General features: G+C 35.8%; 1 pseudogene across 1 annotated transcript; it reads left to right on the forward strand.

Annotated features, from left to right (window-relative positions):
• The first annotated feature begins 1703 nt into the window (after positions 1-1703).
• Positions 1704-2784, forward strand: LOC308424159 (E3 ubiquitin-protein ligase XIAP-like; annotated as a pseudogene). The gene has a single exon. The product of its transcript is annotated as an E3 ubiquitin-protein ligase XIAP-like (transcript).
• Positions 2785-18048: the final 15264 nt, after the last annotated feature.

Here is an 18048-nt window from a genome sequence, read left to right on the forward strand (position 1 = left end):
TTGAAAAAATGTTAATATAATCCCTCCACAAATTTTCAGTTTCAATAAAAAGATAACAAACCAAAAAAGGAGAAAGACTAAACAGTTTTAAACAACCTCTAGCATTCCCAGGAGTTGGTACAGTTTCTGCATATCCCTTTAAAAAGTAAGCTAACCTCTTGTAAGGAAAACTGTCTTAGGGTACCTGCCACTCACCTAATTTGCAAGAGTCTAATGATACGGATTTTGAATTTATGTGAATACTTTCCTTGCTACTTACATTTTACCTAAAGAATATGATTTATAGAAGAGACTAATAACCCGTTCCTTTTAAGTTAGATTCATTTCAACTGCTACATGCCTAGATCATTATCTATGGGGCAAAGATTTTAGTGCAGAGTCTCAGCAATGAGTGATGCAAAAGGAAAAATGATCTATTGGAAGTTTCTATCCTACTGTCAAGTAAAGGACAGAGGGCTAGAGGGGCCTGGGATGCAAAGTCCAAAAAGAGGACATAGAAGATTAAATACACAAACAAATATTCAGACAGGACCCAATCTAGGTGGCAGTTCCTGATGTTTTCAACCACAAACCACCAAGTGGTATATCATGAGTTTGGTGACCAATGTTTCTTTTGAAACAGGCTCAGGAAGTTTGTACATGAACACAGTGTTTGGGGTGTTGATTGAACATTACGCAAAAATTTTCAAAAATTAAAATACCCATATTTTTTGATAAGATCACTAACATGACCTAATTGATAAATGTATTATTCGTGAACATCGTGTTTATAGCTGTCTCCCTAGAGGTTCTGCCAGAGACTGACAAATACAGAGGTAGATGCTGAGCACAAGGACCCCAATGAAGGAGGTAGAGAAAACACCGAAGGAGCTGAGAGAGTTTGGAACCCCATAGGAACAATAACAATATCAACCAACCAGACCTCCAGAACCCCCAGGGAGTAGACGACCAAGGAGTACACATGGAGGGTCTCATGGCTCCAACCACATATTTAGCAGAGGATGGACTTGTCTGGCATCAACGGAAGAAGAGGCCCTTGGTCCTGTGAAGGATTGATTTCCCAATGTAGGGGAATGCCAGGGCAGAAAGGTGAGAGTATATGGGTGAGTGGGGGAGCACCCTCACAGAAACAGTGGGAATGGTGATGGGTTAGAAAGCTTTCAGAGGAAAAATCTGGAAAGGGGATAACTTTGGACGTGTAAATAAAAAAATATCTAGTGAAAATAAATAAATACACATTTTCACAAAAGTAATGATAGTGTTGATGTGTGTGTGTGTGTGTGTGTGTGCATTGTTTAAATATCTGACAGTGGAGTACAGTTCAGACTGGCCTCAAATTAGCAGTCCACAGGCATACCTTCACTCTGCCACAAGATGAGTTGGGCACTTGTCTTGTGGGTTCTTGGTGTCATGAGAATGTTTTCATAAAATAGGTAATAAAATCCTGATAAGGTTTTTTCGTTTGTTTGTTTGTTTTGTTTGTTTTTTGGGTGTCTACTTCCAGGAGACAGCAGAACCTTGGCAGTCCCTGGAGGAGGCAAAAGGCAAGGCTGGGGCCCTGCTGCCCAGCAGAGTTGTGTTTTCCTGATTTAGGCTCTGGCAGTCCCTCTTCCGGAACCCTCTACTGGGGAACTGTCACTGCTGTGGTTAGTTAGGACTGGTTTCCTTGGCATGAGAAGGTGAACAAATCGTAATTACAAGAGATGACTTTTAACAGTTTTGGAGGATCTAGAACTGTTGCACCTGCAGACACTATAAAGGTGAAGAATTTTGTTAGAAGAGTTTAACAGATTTAACACATTCACTAACTCCCCAAGTAGCAGACCTGGTTCAGCAACAACACTGGTCTGATCAGGTTTCTCTATATACTGGTGAAGGACACACCTGCAGTTTCAGTTTTCACAGGGCAGTGGATAGATGGCATTATGGAAACTCAGTTGTTGGAAGACACAGAACAATCTCTCCAAATTGCAGATATATCAAAAGTTATTATTTTGAAAATGATCCCGCACAGTATACAAATCCTGGTATCCAAAATGGCCAGTACAAATAAGAAAACTGTGTGGGAAAAAGAAATCATATTTCTCTTGACAGGCCATCAGAGACTCATACAGATTATCTCCTGAGAACAGGACAGGTTGTAGATATTTCAGGTACCATATATCCTGCCATGTGTAGTGAAGAAGTAGCTTGATGTCATTTCAGAACTGGCCAGACGATACCCATTTAACCCCCAGAGAGTTAACTAGTGCTGGATTCTACTAGGTAGGGATGGATGATCGCGTGCAATGTGTTTGTTGTTGTGGAAAACTGAAAACTTGGGAATCCTGTGATTGTGTGTGGTCAGAACAGAGGAGACACTTTGCCAATTGCTCCTTTGTTTTGGACCAGAATGTTAATGTTCGAGGTGAATCTAATTCCAATAGGAATTTCCCAAATTCAAGAAATCCTGCCTAGTAGAATATGGTAGCACAGATTGTTACTTTGGAATATGGATATACTAAGATAACAGGGAACAGCTTGCAAGAGCTGGATTTTATGCTTTAGGTAAAGGTGATAAAATGAGGTGCTTTCACTGTGGAGAAGGGCTCACGGACCGGAAGCCAAGTGCAGACCCCTGGGACAACATGCTAAGTGGTATCCTTGGATAAGAAAGGGTAAGAATATATGAATAGTATACTTTTAACGCATTCAGTTTGGGAATCTTTGGCAAGAACTGATGAAAAAACACTATCACTAAAAAAAAAAAAAAAACAAAAAAAAAAAAAAAAAACAAACAAATGAACAAAAAAAACCTGAGGATACCTTTTTCCAGAATTCTAAATGATGCAAGAAGCTATAGAAATTGGATTCAACTTCAAGGACATTATGAAAACAATTGAAGCAATGGAAGAAAACCTCCAAAGCTCCAGGAGCAGCTCCCTATTACTTGAGGTTGTGAGTGCTTAGAAAGATAATAAGCAGGATGAGTCAAGTCAGATTTCATTGCCGAAATATGCTAGTACTGAAGAGCAGGGAAGGCTCTTCACAGAAGCTTTGCAAAATCTGTGTGGATAGAAATATTGCTGCAGGTTTTGTTCCGTGTGGACATCTGGTCACTTGTAAACAGTGTGCTGAAAGGTTGTCAAATGTCCCAGGTGCTACTGTCTTTAACTTCAAGCCAAAAAAGAAAAAAGAAAAAGAAAAAAGAAAGAAATGTCTTAAACCAATGTTGGCCTGCATCCTGGTGACTTTACATGGAGATCTCTGGTCCGGCTAGGTGTGTGGGTTCCGGTGAAGGGGAGAGGGACTCTAGCAGGGAGAGGAATCCATCCAGTTCCTTTGCTTCTGCTGCTGTGCTGCCCCACCTCCATCTGAGGCAGGACAAAAAGAAAGAAATGTCTTAAACCAATGTTGGCCTGCATCCTGGTGACTTTACATGGAGATCTCTGGTCCGGCTAGGTGTGTGGGTTCCGGTGAAGGGGAGAGGGACTCTAGCAGGGAGAGGAATCCATCCAGTTCCTTTGCCTCTGCTGCTGTGCTGCCCCACCTCCATCTGAGGCAGGACCTCAGGGAGCAGGATGTCAGGCCAGGCTGAGACAAAGGTACATGGAAGCTTCCGGCTGCAGCGATTTCAGGAGAGGCGATCTCTTCCCAGGCTGCTGTTTGACAGCTCTTATGACAGAAGCTCTCAGACAGTGGAGTAATCTCTGCACACTTGAAACCTGGACATGCCTTTTATATACAGTTTTGGGATGTTTCAGAGTCTGACAACAAGTCCTTCCTATTGGCTTGTCCAGAGAGTTTGGGAATAACTCATGTACATATTTGGGGGTGTGGTCCTGCTACTGTCTTAAGCCTAAGTGATGTGTCATCATGTCCTTACCTATGGGTGAGGGTCTTGAGGTATGACTGTGTAGGAGGGACTTGGAGGATGACCTATGAAACTCAAGCATCTCTACAGGGGACTGTGGAGAGGGTGTAGCTACATAAGAGGGGCCGATCTCCGGGCAGTCTAGGAAGCTGCCTGCCTTCCTTAGAGTCCCTGGGGCTTCAATTTATCTCCAGGAGGAATCAGGGTTCTCCTTCACCACCTATTGCCCCCCAACCATAACAACAGTAGGCATGTTCTTACTTTAATTGAGTGTGTTATGTGAGGGAACTTTAAGTAATCAGTGTTGCATTCCATTAGCATCTGCATGCAAATGGAGACAAATGTTAACAGCACTGTTTATTCTCATAGGTCAATTTCTGGATCTTGAATTTTTGGATAATTCAGGTTATTATCTGTATCCTTTATCCAGTTTTTCACACAATTAAAACCTTGGACAAAGGATCATTTTATAACTTTTCACATGTATATTGGTAGTACACTTAATTTCTATGTGTAAGTGAATTAATGACATGCATTTTTCATTCTTTTTGCATAAGCTTCAAAGTGGAGTGTTCTGTCTAAGCAGAGAGATTTGATTTAATCCCCTCAATCACTTTAATTTGCTTATTGTAAACAGAAAAAGAACTGTTCCATGCTGGTAGCAGAATAAACATTATTGATTTAGATGTCTGTGTCTGTGTTTTAGGATTCTGTTCGTTTCTTTGGAAGTTATTGGAATTATATATTTACTTATATGAATATTTTTAAGTGATTTTACCATTTCCTAAAAGATCTGTAATGGTAGACTAGCATCTAACTCTCATGTACTGACATGGAAAGGCAACACAGATATAGTAAGTTTAAAATACAGAGGAAAGGCAACACATTCCATATATCTACTTGGAACCAAATGAACACATGTGTATTTTGTATCTGTACAGAACAAAAAGATCCGGAAAGATAAGTATCATACTCTTAAATGTATTTTTTCTTCAGGGGGATTGAGGATGGGTCTTAGAGGGACTTACACACCCCTTTACTTATTTTTTTTATTTTTCTGTATGATTTTTTTATAATTATATATTACTTTTATAATTAGAATTCATAGAAAATATTTTGCTGATTTAAAACTTAGGTAATACTCTGGTTTCTCTTCAGATCATATAAATCTTTTGCCTTTTAAACCATAGGCATGTTCAAATGTCTGCAAAACTACTGGTCACTTAGTTTTTCTCAAGGCAGCCCAGTTAACTTTTCTGGTGTCAATGGAAAATTTAAATGTTTTTGTTTTACCTGCTCTGTGGAAGAAACATATTTCTGAGTGACAGCTTTCTGCAGGTAGATCATATCTTCTTATCTTTTTTCAAAATAAATATTCTAATTTTGTAAGATAAAATATAAAATGTCTCTGATCTTTCAATTAATTAGTAAGTATTCATCTTTAATTTATACTAGTTTAGGCCTGCCTAAGTCACTTTACTCAAAGATCTTTGGTAACCCAGTATTTTAACCATCTGTCTGCTTACACAAGTAACTGTAGAAACATGTTTGTATATGGCTTGTAGTCTTGTATGTCAGCTCTCCATGTTGAGATTCTCAATGTTATTTTGTGTTCTAAACGTTTCATGTAGATTTTGCTGTTATGATGATTAAGGTGTATATAGTACAAAATGTTCAGTCTTTGTTTTATGTTTGTTTGTTTTCTTGACTAGTAATGGTATTATTTTTTATCGAGACAATTAAAACCTTGAAAATTGTAACATACTTATAAGAGTAATTTTTTAATATATTTACCAACTTGTATGAGTCCACATGAATAAAATGGAAAGCTCAAATGATTAGTAGAACATGGGATTTAGCTTACATAATTATGATAGACTTCTTATAAAGACTGGTCTATTTTACTACAGACAACAGTTTGGGACTAAAACCTACAATTTATACATTTTGTTGTATGTTTTTCAGAGGAAGAGTATTGTTAGGTTCTCCTAACTTCTGCTGACTCCTATGATAAGTAATGTTATTTTCATTGCAAATTTAAATAGAAACTATCAGAACTAAGTAACACTCTGCCCTTTTTATTTTAATTTTTTACATGAAAATCCTTGCTTCACTATAATGTCTTCTGCTTAGGTTCAGTTATATAATCCATAGGTTGCACTTGATCTAAATTAGCTAAGATTTCAATTTCAATATATATATTTAAGCCTTCTACCAGCAAATAAAAGTGCTAGTTTTAAAAATTGTTTTCAAGGCACTTCAGGAACAAGTCATGTAGGTAGTTCGTTTAATATAGATGTTAGCCAAGGATTTAAGAACTGAATGTTTTCAAATAAGGCTTTTATTGTTCTCAGAACCTCAGTTCATTAAACCTCTTTTAAAACCTATGTACTGAGAGTTAAGCAAGACCTTTTTTTTTCCCCAATGAACCGAAAAACTTTAATAACACATTTAAGCACTTTAGCTCACACAGGGGCAATTTGTGTAACAACGGTTCTTAAATCCAAACATTTTTTTTTTTTTTTGGAGATTGCAGTGAGCTATTCTTATACTATCTGATATTCAAAGGTAGCTGGATAATTCATTCATCTTTTCAGTTTTCTCATTTTAATTTGAGAAATTTAATTTGATTCATACCAGTCCATTCACTTTTGGGGAGATTCATGAGGCAGCATTTCCCCATGTAGCCCAGGCTTCCAAAAATTCACCACATAGCCCAGGCTATCTTTAACCTCTTAATCTGCATATCTGAGCCTGAGAAACAAAGGTAGGCAGGCCTACCTATAATGCTAAGTTCTACAATTCTAGCTTTAATTTATATATCTTCTAGCCTTTTTTTTCTTATATAAATCTGAAACAGATCTAATTTAAACCAAGAGTGTGCCTAACCTCGGGATAAGGTCTCTACAGATTCTATCTTTCCTGTTAGTTGTTTCAGCTAATGTCATCCCCAGAAACTTTACCCACTACTTTTGAGGATGCAAAGAATGTGAAGGGTTCTATAAATAGCCTGCAAGACACCTAGACAGGAGAATGCTTGGGTGTAACCTCCTAAATTTTGATGTAATGAAAGCTAAACTTGAGTTCTAGTATTGACACATACTGTGACAGCGATTTTTGTTCATAGACAAGTAAGTTCAATTACACTTTTATCTTAGAATTATTTTGGAAATCTTGTGGGTTTAAGCCATTTTTGTTTTCTAAGCTTCATGGGTGTTTTGGCTGCAGGGTATGTCTATGCCCAGCATGAGCGCCTGTGCAAAAGATGCAGAAGCCCAAAATGAAGGAAATCGAGTCCCCATGGGAGGTACAGAGGGTTGTGAACCCACAAGTGGTGCTTTGCATTGAAGCCAGTCCCTTGGAAGAAAAGCCAGTGTTGTCAATCATTGAGTGATCGCTCTAATCCCAAGGTCTTGTTTGCTTGCTTGTTCGTGTGTTTGTTCGCTAGCATGCTTGGTTGCTTGTTTGGGGTATATTTGTTTATGTGGTTCCAAGCTCAATAAAAGAGAAATAATATATTATTACTATTGCATTTTCTGTAGACACTTCTGCTCTACATGATGGTGTTTCAGTGTGACATAAAGGAGTAATGAAACATCTTCCAATTCTCCTTAAACCATGGAAATATTTTCTAGTAACACACAACTTTTCAAGTTTCAGAACTAAAACACAGGATGTAGGTGCTCTATCAGAGGGTGAGATTTTTGGAAGTATCAAGAAGTTAAATATCTGTGTCCTGAGATAAAGATGGCTGGTGCCTAAATTGTGGTATATAAACTCGAGACAGATACACTTATTAGGTAGAATGGGGCACAATTAGAACTGTTGCAGGTATAGTTGTTGAAGAGCAATGACTCAAAGATGATCATGGCTTAACGTGGTAAACTAGGTAATACTGACTTCTTCTGATAATAGTAACTAACAACAGAAAAAAATCATATGAGGTCCATATATTAGAAAAACTGCTAAAGAGAATAAACCAATGTAAGAAAAGCAAGACCTCTTTTCTTGTTTTTATGAGTTAGAATATTGAGTTCACAGAGCTGATGTGGCTAACAAGTTTAAGAATTGTTTAGTAAAGGCTATTGTTTCAGGTTCTTAAAATAACAACACCCCAACTCTGATCAAATTATTGGAGACTTACCTGAGTTGGACTGAAATCACACTAAAAAAAAAAAAAAAAAAAAAAAAAAAAAAAAAAAAAAAAAACTTGATTTGTTTTTTAATTTGGTTGTGTAAAAAATAGTCACATCATAACCAGATTTAAATTACCACCACTGAAAGAGTTCTCGGTGTCTATGGGTTGATGTTCTATTTCTATATAAAGTTCATCTAGAATTTTGAAGTAACCACACTTTTACTACATATTAGTCATGTAAAATTTAAAGTTACTTTTATTTGTTAAAAAATTTGGTCATTTGAATTATATTTACTCAGAAATTGTGAGCAGAAATATAAAAATAAGAGTAATCCCTCAGGAGGATTGTTGGAAAAAATGATTGAAGTTTAAAGCACACAAATTATTTACCAATTGTGACATTAATTTTAATCTTAGCAATAAAAAGCTGAGAACTATTATGAGAAAACAGATTAATCCACTAAAATCTAACTAATAACTAATAATAAAATAATAAATGAATTTTGAATAGATAAGTTAAATATGTAGAGGTATCTTGGCAATAGTGAAGTATTTCAGCAAAATGAAAAGACATTCTATTGGGTAGAAATCTTGAATATTATACATAGAGCAACTTTTTCTAAATTAATGTATAGATCTAAAACACTTTATATTATTTCTAAACTTTCATATTCTAATTGCTTGAAATGTTAATATCCAAAGGCCTTATAACATTTAGGCATGTACACAGGATTTAGTTAATATCTAAATATAAAAATGATTAAGCTTTATTAGACATACTTTTAAATATATCATTATTCTCTTTAACTTAAATTAGATCACATGAATATTTTCACCTTCCTAGTGAATGAGACATTTAAGGTTTGTCAGTATTTGTAGCTTCAGTGTAGTCCAAAACAAAGAAGGATATTGAGAAAAATTTTACACTGAGATTTATTTTATTCAAATAACTTTCTAGGCCACAAGTTGAGTACAAAAAAGAACATTTAATACAGCCCATTTGTTTTCAATTTTAAAAGACATATTAATTTACAATATCTCCAGCTAAAAAATGAAAAATTTCTGTGCCTTATATTTGACAAACTGCTTTATAGTTGTTGTAGACATTGAAGTTTTGATACAAGACATTATGCACTACATAATGCTAAGATATAGCTTCATCATCTGTGAAGTATTTATTTCTTGTAAAGTTTCATCTCATGCTTTCATAGTTATGGCACCACTATAACACTCTATATTCTTCGGGTATATATACAAGAATGTAATACCTTGTTATCAGGTAAGTCTATTCCCACCATTCTAAGGAACCTTCATATTCATTTGTATAGTGACTCACTAGAACAGTGAATAAGTAAGTGTTCTGCTTTAAACAATTCCATAGGTGTATTTGCTATGATTTTGTTACATTATTTCACATTAACCATTTTATTGGGTTTAAATTCAAATATCAAAGCAGTTTCAATTTATATTATGATAACTACAAATTTTGAAGACTTTTAATTTGGTTTCAACAATTTTTATTTTGTCTTATGACACATACCTTTTTTAAGATAGAATTTGGTGTTTTTAATGTTTTTGCTTTTCCAAATTCTTTGTATATTATACAGATATTAAACTTCTTTCAGATGTATAATTGGTTAAGAATTGTTCACAATATCTAGACTTCATCTTCACATAAATGATGTAGTCCATTTTTGTTTTATGTAGTAATAAATTGACTCCTAATGACATTCTGTTATACTCAGAAATCAGTGTGTTGGTCATTCATTCATCATTAGAAAATCTTCCTCATGCAGAACATGGGAACAGATACAATCTGACATGACATTTTGAGAAAGATACCTTGGCTTATTCAGACCTAAACAAAATGCATGTTTCAGAATCTTTCCCTCGGGGCTCAGAAAACCCCATAAAATAGGAAGAAGAAACAGTTTAAGAACCAAAAGGCATAGAAGACACCAAGATTACAAAACCTTCTGAGTTAATATGGTAAAAACTCAAAGAAACTAGGCACAGGGTCTGAACAGGTAGATCTTCTTGATACATATCTTGCTTTCTAATTTAGTGTTTGTAGTGGGCTTCCTGAGAGAAAGAATTTATTGGACCCTGCTGTCTTCATCTTCTTTTCTTCTCCTTAATTTTTTTTCTTATCCAATTCCAATTTGATTGCTTTTTCTTTATCTTATTTTATAATATTATTAAAATGAAGAACCATTTTAGTTTTATGAAGCCAAATTATCGTCTGTTTTAAATCACATGCTATCAGGATCCTGTTCAGATTTTCCTCTCATGTGTGAAGAGTTCAACAATATTCCCTACTTTCTCTTCTATCAGATAGTTTCTGGTCTTATGCTGGGATCTGTAAGCCATTTGGAGCTGCCTTTTATACAGGGTAAGAGATAAAATTCTAGATTCATTGATGCATATGAAGCTATTGCTTTGATTAGCACAAAGATGCTATCTTTTCTCCAATCCATGTTTCTATTCTTTGTCAATTCAGGTGGCCATAGAAACACGGGCGTCTACCTTCATCTTTAGTTCTGTTCCACAGATTGGCATTGCTGTACTGTGACAGTACTCTGTTACTTTTATTACCATATAATATAGCTCTATAATATAGACTATTTTTTTTTTTTTGGTTTCCAATATCTACATCTCTAAATTTGTGATTTTCTTACACTTTCACTTATTATCTAGCAGTAGTCTTTAAATTAACTCATACTTGGCCAATTTTTTTAAAAAGTCATTTATTTATTTTATGAATTTGAGTACATTGTCACTGTTTTCAGACACACCAGAAGAGAGTTCCGAATTCTCTTACCCATGGTTGTGAGCCTCCATGTGGTTGCAGGAATTGAACTTAGTATCTCAGGAAGTGCACCTAGTTCTTGACCCCTGAGCCATCTCTCCAGCCCCATGCTTTTTCGATTTTATACATCAGTATAATTACATGTGTTCATATTTATCACTTCTCTGTGATGTCTGCCACTCTACCTCCACTTATTAATTCTACTAGATAGATAGACAATAGATAGACAGATGATAGGTAGATGATAGATAGATAGATAGATAGATAGATAGATAGATAGATAGATAGATAAATAGATAGGTAGGTAGGTAGGTAGGTAGGTAGGTAGGTAAGTAGGTAGGTAGTTAGGTAGGTAGATAGATAGATAGAAAGATGAATAGTTGGACATTTGTTGTATGACCACAAAGATTAACGAAAGCCACAGGCACGTATACAGTCGGGAAATTTCTATTGTAGCAAGGCAAGTTATCGCTGCCTACGTCACTGAAAAAAATGACTATCCTTAATTCAGAAGTTTCCAAATACTAGTAATATCCAGAGTTAATGTGGGCTCCACAATTCAATCTTCTATTTATTACTGAATGTTGTTGTATCTAGTCTTTTGTAGCTCCTATGTAGGTAAGCACTGTGCTGTGAATTGCAAAATGTAAGGATCATGTCATGGTTAAAGTGTTTCATGTGGCTCATATTTTCTATCTGGCTACTTTCCCACTGATAAACATCAGACGGAGGAATATGGACATTTTACAGATGGATGAGCACTCAACATTCATGTATTTCAACAGCTTGATCTACCACAATTGTCTGCAATTGTATCTTACTCTATAGGTATATACTTAAATATTTAGAATGCAGTTTAATTGACATTTTAAAAAACAAAATTGGCAGTTTTCCTAAAGGCCTATGACCTCCTGAGCTTTGCCTAGATTCACAGTATCAGACAAAAAATACTTCCTAAAAGTAAAGTAGTCTGACCTCAGATTTAATAACACATTACAAGTCATGACTGTCTCCTAGAACGTGACAATAAGATACTACTTCTGAAGTTATCATGAATTTGAATGCTATACAATGGGCAACTCCCCCCTCTCTGTGTGTGTGTGTGTGTGTGTGTGTGTGTGTGTGTGTGTGTGTGTATGTGTGTATGCTTGTATTTTTTTCTATAACAACTTTGATTTGTAAATTATTTTCAAAGCTTATACCAGCAGATATCTGATTGCATGCTTATAAAAATTAACTACTTACTAGTACATGTCAAATATTAAACATTCCTAATTATTTCATAGATCATTGTTTATTTTCATTTTACCTTTAATATTGGTGTTCTTCTTATAACATAATATTTTATGTGCATGTATATAGACAATCTTAATTCATTCCATTTAGTAGCTGATTAGTTTGATTATCTATATTTTATTTACTAGCTCTTTATGATTTTCAAATAAAAGTATTTAATCATATCTTTAAAGGAGAGATTAAAATTTCCACACCTATTATAATGGGATTTTAAACCAAAGGAAAAGAAAAGTACATAAAGATATCAAAGTCACCTATATATTCATATAAAATAAAATATTTTCTTTCCAAAAGTGGGTATATTTCTTCATATGTTCAAATCTTCTTTAAATATAAACATTTCAGTAAATATATTTTCAACTTATTTATTTTATTACAACAAATATATAGCATCTCCTTTACACTTTACTATACAGTATCTTTTAGATACTGTATAGTAAAGTATAAAGTAAGTCTCACACACATTCATAAGAACAAGGCAACCTATTCATGAATGCAAGGACATATCAGTTCATAATTGTAAAGTCCTGGAACCCATGTTAATTTGACTGCATAGTATGTTTAGTAATTAACAAAAACATTAGTTTTGATAAATTATCAATACCGTTAATTTCACAAAGTGTCTCAAAGGTTTATTTCCATAGAGCATACAAGATTCTACTCAACATTTTAATGCAAAACAAAATATTTTTTAGTTCTCGCAGTTCAAGATGTAGATAGAAAAAATTAAAATTAAAGAAAAAATAAAAACAGCTTGTGGGAAACTGACCTTGAATTTGTAGTTCTGTCACACAAAGGCAAACAGTACTGGGTCATTAAACATAGCCACAGGGAACAGAATTAACTCCTCCTTGATGAGGAATGTGACTTGAAGTTGCCACAGAAGAGAAGCTAATTAGTGCAATCTTACCAGAATGTGTTTGGATCTAAATGAATTCCATGGTACCAGTATCCATCCAACTACATCTAATTATTCATTTATTTTTAGACTTCACCTTATAACAAAATGTGACTTCCAAATATAAATGTGAGTAATCAAATAAACTTTAATAGAATTATAAAACAGAAAAAGGAATCAGTCGACTCACATAAAAATGAATAAAAGAATTAAGGCAATATGGCATGAATCTTATTTTGAAATCGCTGTATCACTACAAAGCTGTATTGAGAGAATATCTAAATAACTTCAGGATTACAGCTATTTCTATTGCCAAATATGCTCTTAATTTTGAGATGGAAACTTGCAGATGAAGTTAAAATGTTCAGAGTGAGCATGCCAAGGTACTATGCTTTAAAGACTTAAGGAATGTTGCCGAAAGATCAAGTTCATTATATATTGCATATAAAAATTTGGACAATTTATTTCAGCATTCAAAATATTAAAACTTTCTAGAGAAATCATAAGTGTCTCTGAACTAAAAAAGAATATTCTTAGGCATATTCAAAGGCAAATGTTTTGTTTTATTTGTGTTGTTTTTTTTTTTGGAAGTTTTTCTTTTTACTATCATTTGATATTGCTTTACAGTCCAGATTTTATCCCCCTCCCATCCCACATCCCATACCTCTTCCCCTGCTCCCATCTCCAAGAGAATATCCCCACCCCACCAGACCTTCCCACACCTGGGGCTTCAAATCACTTGAAAGTTAGGTGCACCTTTTATGACAGAATCCAGATGCAACCGACCTCTTCTGTATATATGTGTTGGGGGGCCTCATATCAGCTGGTCTGTGCTGTCTGACTGAGGTGTCCACATTAGTTGAGACTGCTGGTCTTCTTTTAGGGTCACCCTCCTCCTCGGCTTCTTCTAGCATTTCCCTAATTCAACCATAGGGGTCAGCAGTTTCTGTTCATTGATTTGGTGTAAATATCTATATCTGACTTGTTCAGGTGCTTCTTGGGTCTTTCAGGAGCTATCATGATAGGCCCCGTCTGGTGAACATACTATAGCATCAGGAATAGTGTCAGGACATGGGACCTCCCCTTGAGCTGGACTATTGCTTGACCTCCTTTTCCTCAGTAATTTCTCCATTTTTCTTCCTGCAGTTCTGTAAGGGAGAAACAATTCTCCATCAGAGTTGTTTTTTTTTTTTTTTGTTTTTTTTTTTTTTGTTTGTTTGTTTGTTTTTTTGCTGTGGGATGGCGACCACATCCCTCCTTTAGATGACCTGTCTTTCTACTGGAGGTGGGCTCTGTAAGTTCCCTGTCCCTACTGTAGGGCATTTCATCTAAAGTCCCTCCCTTTGAGTTCTGAGGATTCCCACCTCCCTACCCACAGTGGTTGCATATTTCCATTTATTCTGCTGGCCTTCAGGACGTGTCTACAACATGCCTGTACCTGATCATGTTCTCTTTTTCCCTGCCCTCTTCCCTCTCCAATCCTGGTCCCTACATTTGTCTCCCTCCCAAGTAGGAATTTTAGATTTTCACTTGGGCCCAACACGTTGTTGACCTTTTTCAGTTCTGTATATTATATCCTGGATATTCTGTACTTTTTTGGCTAATAACCACTTATTAGTGTGTACATACCGTGCATGTGCTTTGGGGTTTGAGTTAACTCACTCAGGATGATATTTTCTAATTCCATTCATTTGCTTGCAAAAAGCATGATGTCCTCATTCTTAATAGCTGAATAGTATTCCATTGTGTAAATAAACCACATTTTATGTACCAATTATTCTATTGTGGGGCATCTGGGTTGTTTCCAGCTTCTGGCTATCAAAAATAAGTATGCTATAAACATAAAGAAACACATGCCTCTGTGGCATAGTGGGGTACTTTTTGGGTATATGCTCAAAAGTGTTATAGCTGGATCTTCAGGTAGATCTATTTGCAATTTTCTGAGAAACCTGCAGATTGAAATCCAGAGTGGTTGCATCAGTTTGCAATCCCACCAGCAATGGAGGAGTGTTCCTCTTTCTCTACATCTTTACCAACATGTGATGTGACCTGTGGTTTTGACCTTAGCCATTCTGATTGGTATAGGGTAGAATCTCAGGATCATTTAAATTTGCATTAGAATAAGGACTTTGAACATTTTCTTGAGTGCTTTTCAGGCATTTGAAATTTCTCTGTTGTGAATATTCTGTTTAGTACTATACCCCACAGTCGGTTTCTTAGTGTTTAGCATCCTGAATTCTTTATATATTTTGGATATAACCCTCTACTAAATTTGGGATTAGTGAAGATACTTTTTCCCCAATCTGTAGGTTGCCAATTTGTCCTATTGTTAATGCCCTTGGCCTTACCGAAGCTTTCCAGTTTCTGGAAGTCACATTTATCAATTATTGATCTTAAAACCTGAGTCACTGGAGTTCTGTTTAGGAATTGTCCCACTTTGCTAATGAGTTAGAGGCTTTTCAGGGGTAAAAAGTTTTAACTAGTGCATTGCCCCTTATGGTCCATTTTGCTGCAGGTGTCTCTGAATTTAATTGTCAGTTTATTTGAGGAATGCAGGACATCAACAAAGAGAGTTAACTAGGATAGATTCAAAGTCCATTAGATGTACTAAGTGCTATGGTACCTTCAACTTGACACATAAGACAGGAAGGCTCAGAGCCTGTAATTAAGATAAAAGCAAAACTGACCGATGAAAAGTTAAAAATTTCTTCAAAAGTATTAATTTTTTCTTTAGTTATATCTCTCATTTATTTATTAAAGTGTGTTTGAAAAATTTAAATGAATTATTTAAATTTGTATGGATATTATGGAAATTAATTCCTAGGAGCATTTTGAATCTATATGTTCTCTATTATATATAGTTAAAGTAATGTATTCTTTCCCTTTCTTTTAGTACAAATGTTTTTATACAATATATTGTGATCAGTATTTTACCTCTACCAAATATTCCCAATTCCTTCCTAACTTCCTTATTTTTGTAGACATTCCTATTCATTTTTCCCCCCATTACTCCTCTTCTTGCTCCACCACAAGAATCTCACTGCTGCCCACAGAGTACATGCATCTGTCATTTGTGTCTGTGCTTAACCTATTGCCTCTGTAAGTTATTGTTCATGTGTGTCTCTTACCTGTATTTTCCTTAGGTTTCCTTGTTCCATTCTTATAGTTTTTTTGTTTTTTTTCTTTTTTTTTTTTTGTTTTGTTTTGTTTTGTTTTTTTGGAATTAAGATGCACATGTCTTTATCCAAAGAGAGCAAGAGACATAGGGAGTTGTAGTATGAATGTTTACTACCATGCTTTATGCTACTGGCTGGTCACTCTTTCAGTCACCCGCCTAGGGAATCTTTGAATCTCCAAATGAAAGACACACACACACTCTCTCTATCTCTCTCTCTCTCTCTCTCTCTCTCTCTCTCTCTCTCTCTCTCTCTCTCTCTCTCTCTCTTTCTCTCTTACATACACACAAACCTTAGCTTATTTTTATTATGCCGTATAAACTCAATGCCTGGCAACTTCCAATTTTCTCAGCTGCTACTGTCTTAGTCAGGGTTTTTATTCCTGCACAAAAACATCATGATCCAGAAACAAGTTGAGGAGGAAAGGGTTTATTCAGGTTACACTTCTACATTGCTGTTCATCACCAAAGTAAGTCAAAACTGGAACCCAAGCAGTTCAGGAAGCATGGTCTGATATAGAGGCCATGGAGGGATGTTACTAACTGGCTTGCTTTCACTGGCTTGCTCAGCCTGCTTTCTTATAGAACTCAAGACTACCAGCCCAGGGATGGCACTAGCAAAAATGTGGTGGGCCCTCCCCCCTTGATCACTAGTTGAGAAATTGCCTTACAGTTGCATTGTATAGAGACATTTCCTCAACTGAGGCTCATTTCTTTGTGATAACTCCAGCTTGTGTCAAGCTGACACAAAACCAGCCAGTACAGCTACCAAAAGCCTCATTGTTGAAGCAGCCATTGTTAACTTACCCAAAGTTTCACAAGGCTCATTAGCTTTCTCTCCTGTAGCTCCTATGTCCCATCAGTCTCCCTCTGAAACATGGTGAATCTCCTCCTCATCATCCTCTTTCTCCTTCTCCTCCTCTTCGCCCCCCTCTTTGTTCTCCTCCTTCTCTGCCTTTTCTTCCACTTCCTTCTCCTCTTTCATCTTAGCATGCAAAACTCTAAAAATTCTACCCTGTGTCTTTTTGTCCAGCCATTAGCCACTGGCATCTTTATTGATCAAACACCAAACAACTGTGGACAAGGACATTCAGCATTTGTCCATGCAGATTCCTGAATAGATCACAGCATCAAGACCAATTCCCTACATGAAGAAGTTAAATAGAGACAGATGAATAGGTAGTAGGTATCAAAAAGTACTTGAAATAAAAAAAAAAAAAAAACTGTTGAATATAAAGTCACAATATATTCTTTGTGACAAGAGTTGAATGTGAGAGCAGGCTATAGAATAAAAGCAACCTTCATGTTCTGGTCTGTTACTAGATTATTTTACTTAAATGAAATTTCATGAATCTTGCTGACCATCTATGTGGTAGGAATTGGAGTCCCTTTCTTCCTTTCTTCCTTCCTTCCTTCCTTCCTTCCTTCCTTCCTTCCTTCCTTCCTTCCTTTCTTTCTTCCTTTCCTTCTTTTTTCCCTTCTTTTCTTTTATTTTTATTAGATAGTTTATGTATTTACATTTTAAAAGTTATGCCCTTTCCCTGTTCCCCCCTCTCCTACTACCATCCCACCTCCTGCTGCTTCTGTAAAAATGCTCACCCTCCTTCCCATCTGCTACCACCTCACCATCCTGGCATTCCCCTAAACTGGGGAAACAGCCTTCACAGGACCAAGGGCTTCTCCTATTGATTACAAACAATGTGATCCTCTTCTACATATGCAGCTGGAGCAATGGATCTCTCTATGTGAAATGTTCAACATCTTTGGTCATCAGAGAAATGTAAATTAAAACAATCCTGAGTTTCCACTTCATATGCATCAGAATTGCTAAGTTCAAAAATTCAGGTAACAGCAGATACTGGAGAAGATGTAGAGAAAG

The sequence above is a fragment of the Micromys minutus genome (genome assembly GCF_963924665.1).
Source record: "Micromys minutus genome assembly, chromosome: 1".
NCBI classification, from domain to species: domain Eukaryota; kingdom Metazoa; phylum Chordata; class Mammalia; order Rodentia; family Muridae; genus Micromys; species Micromys minutus.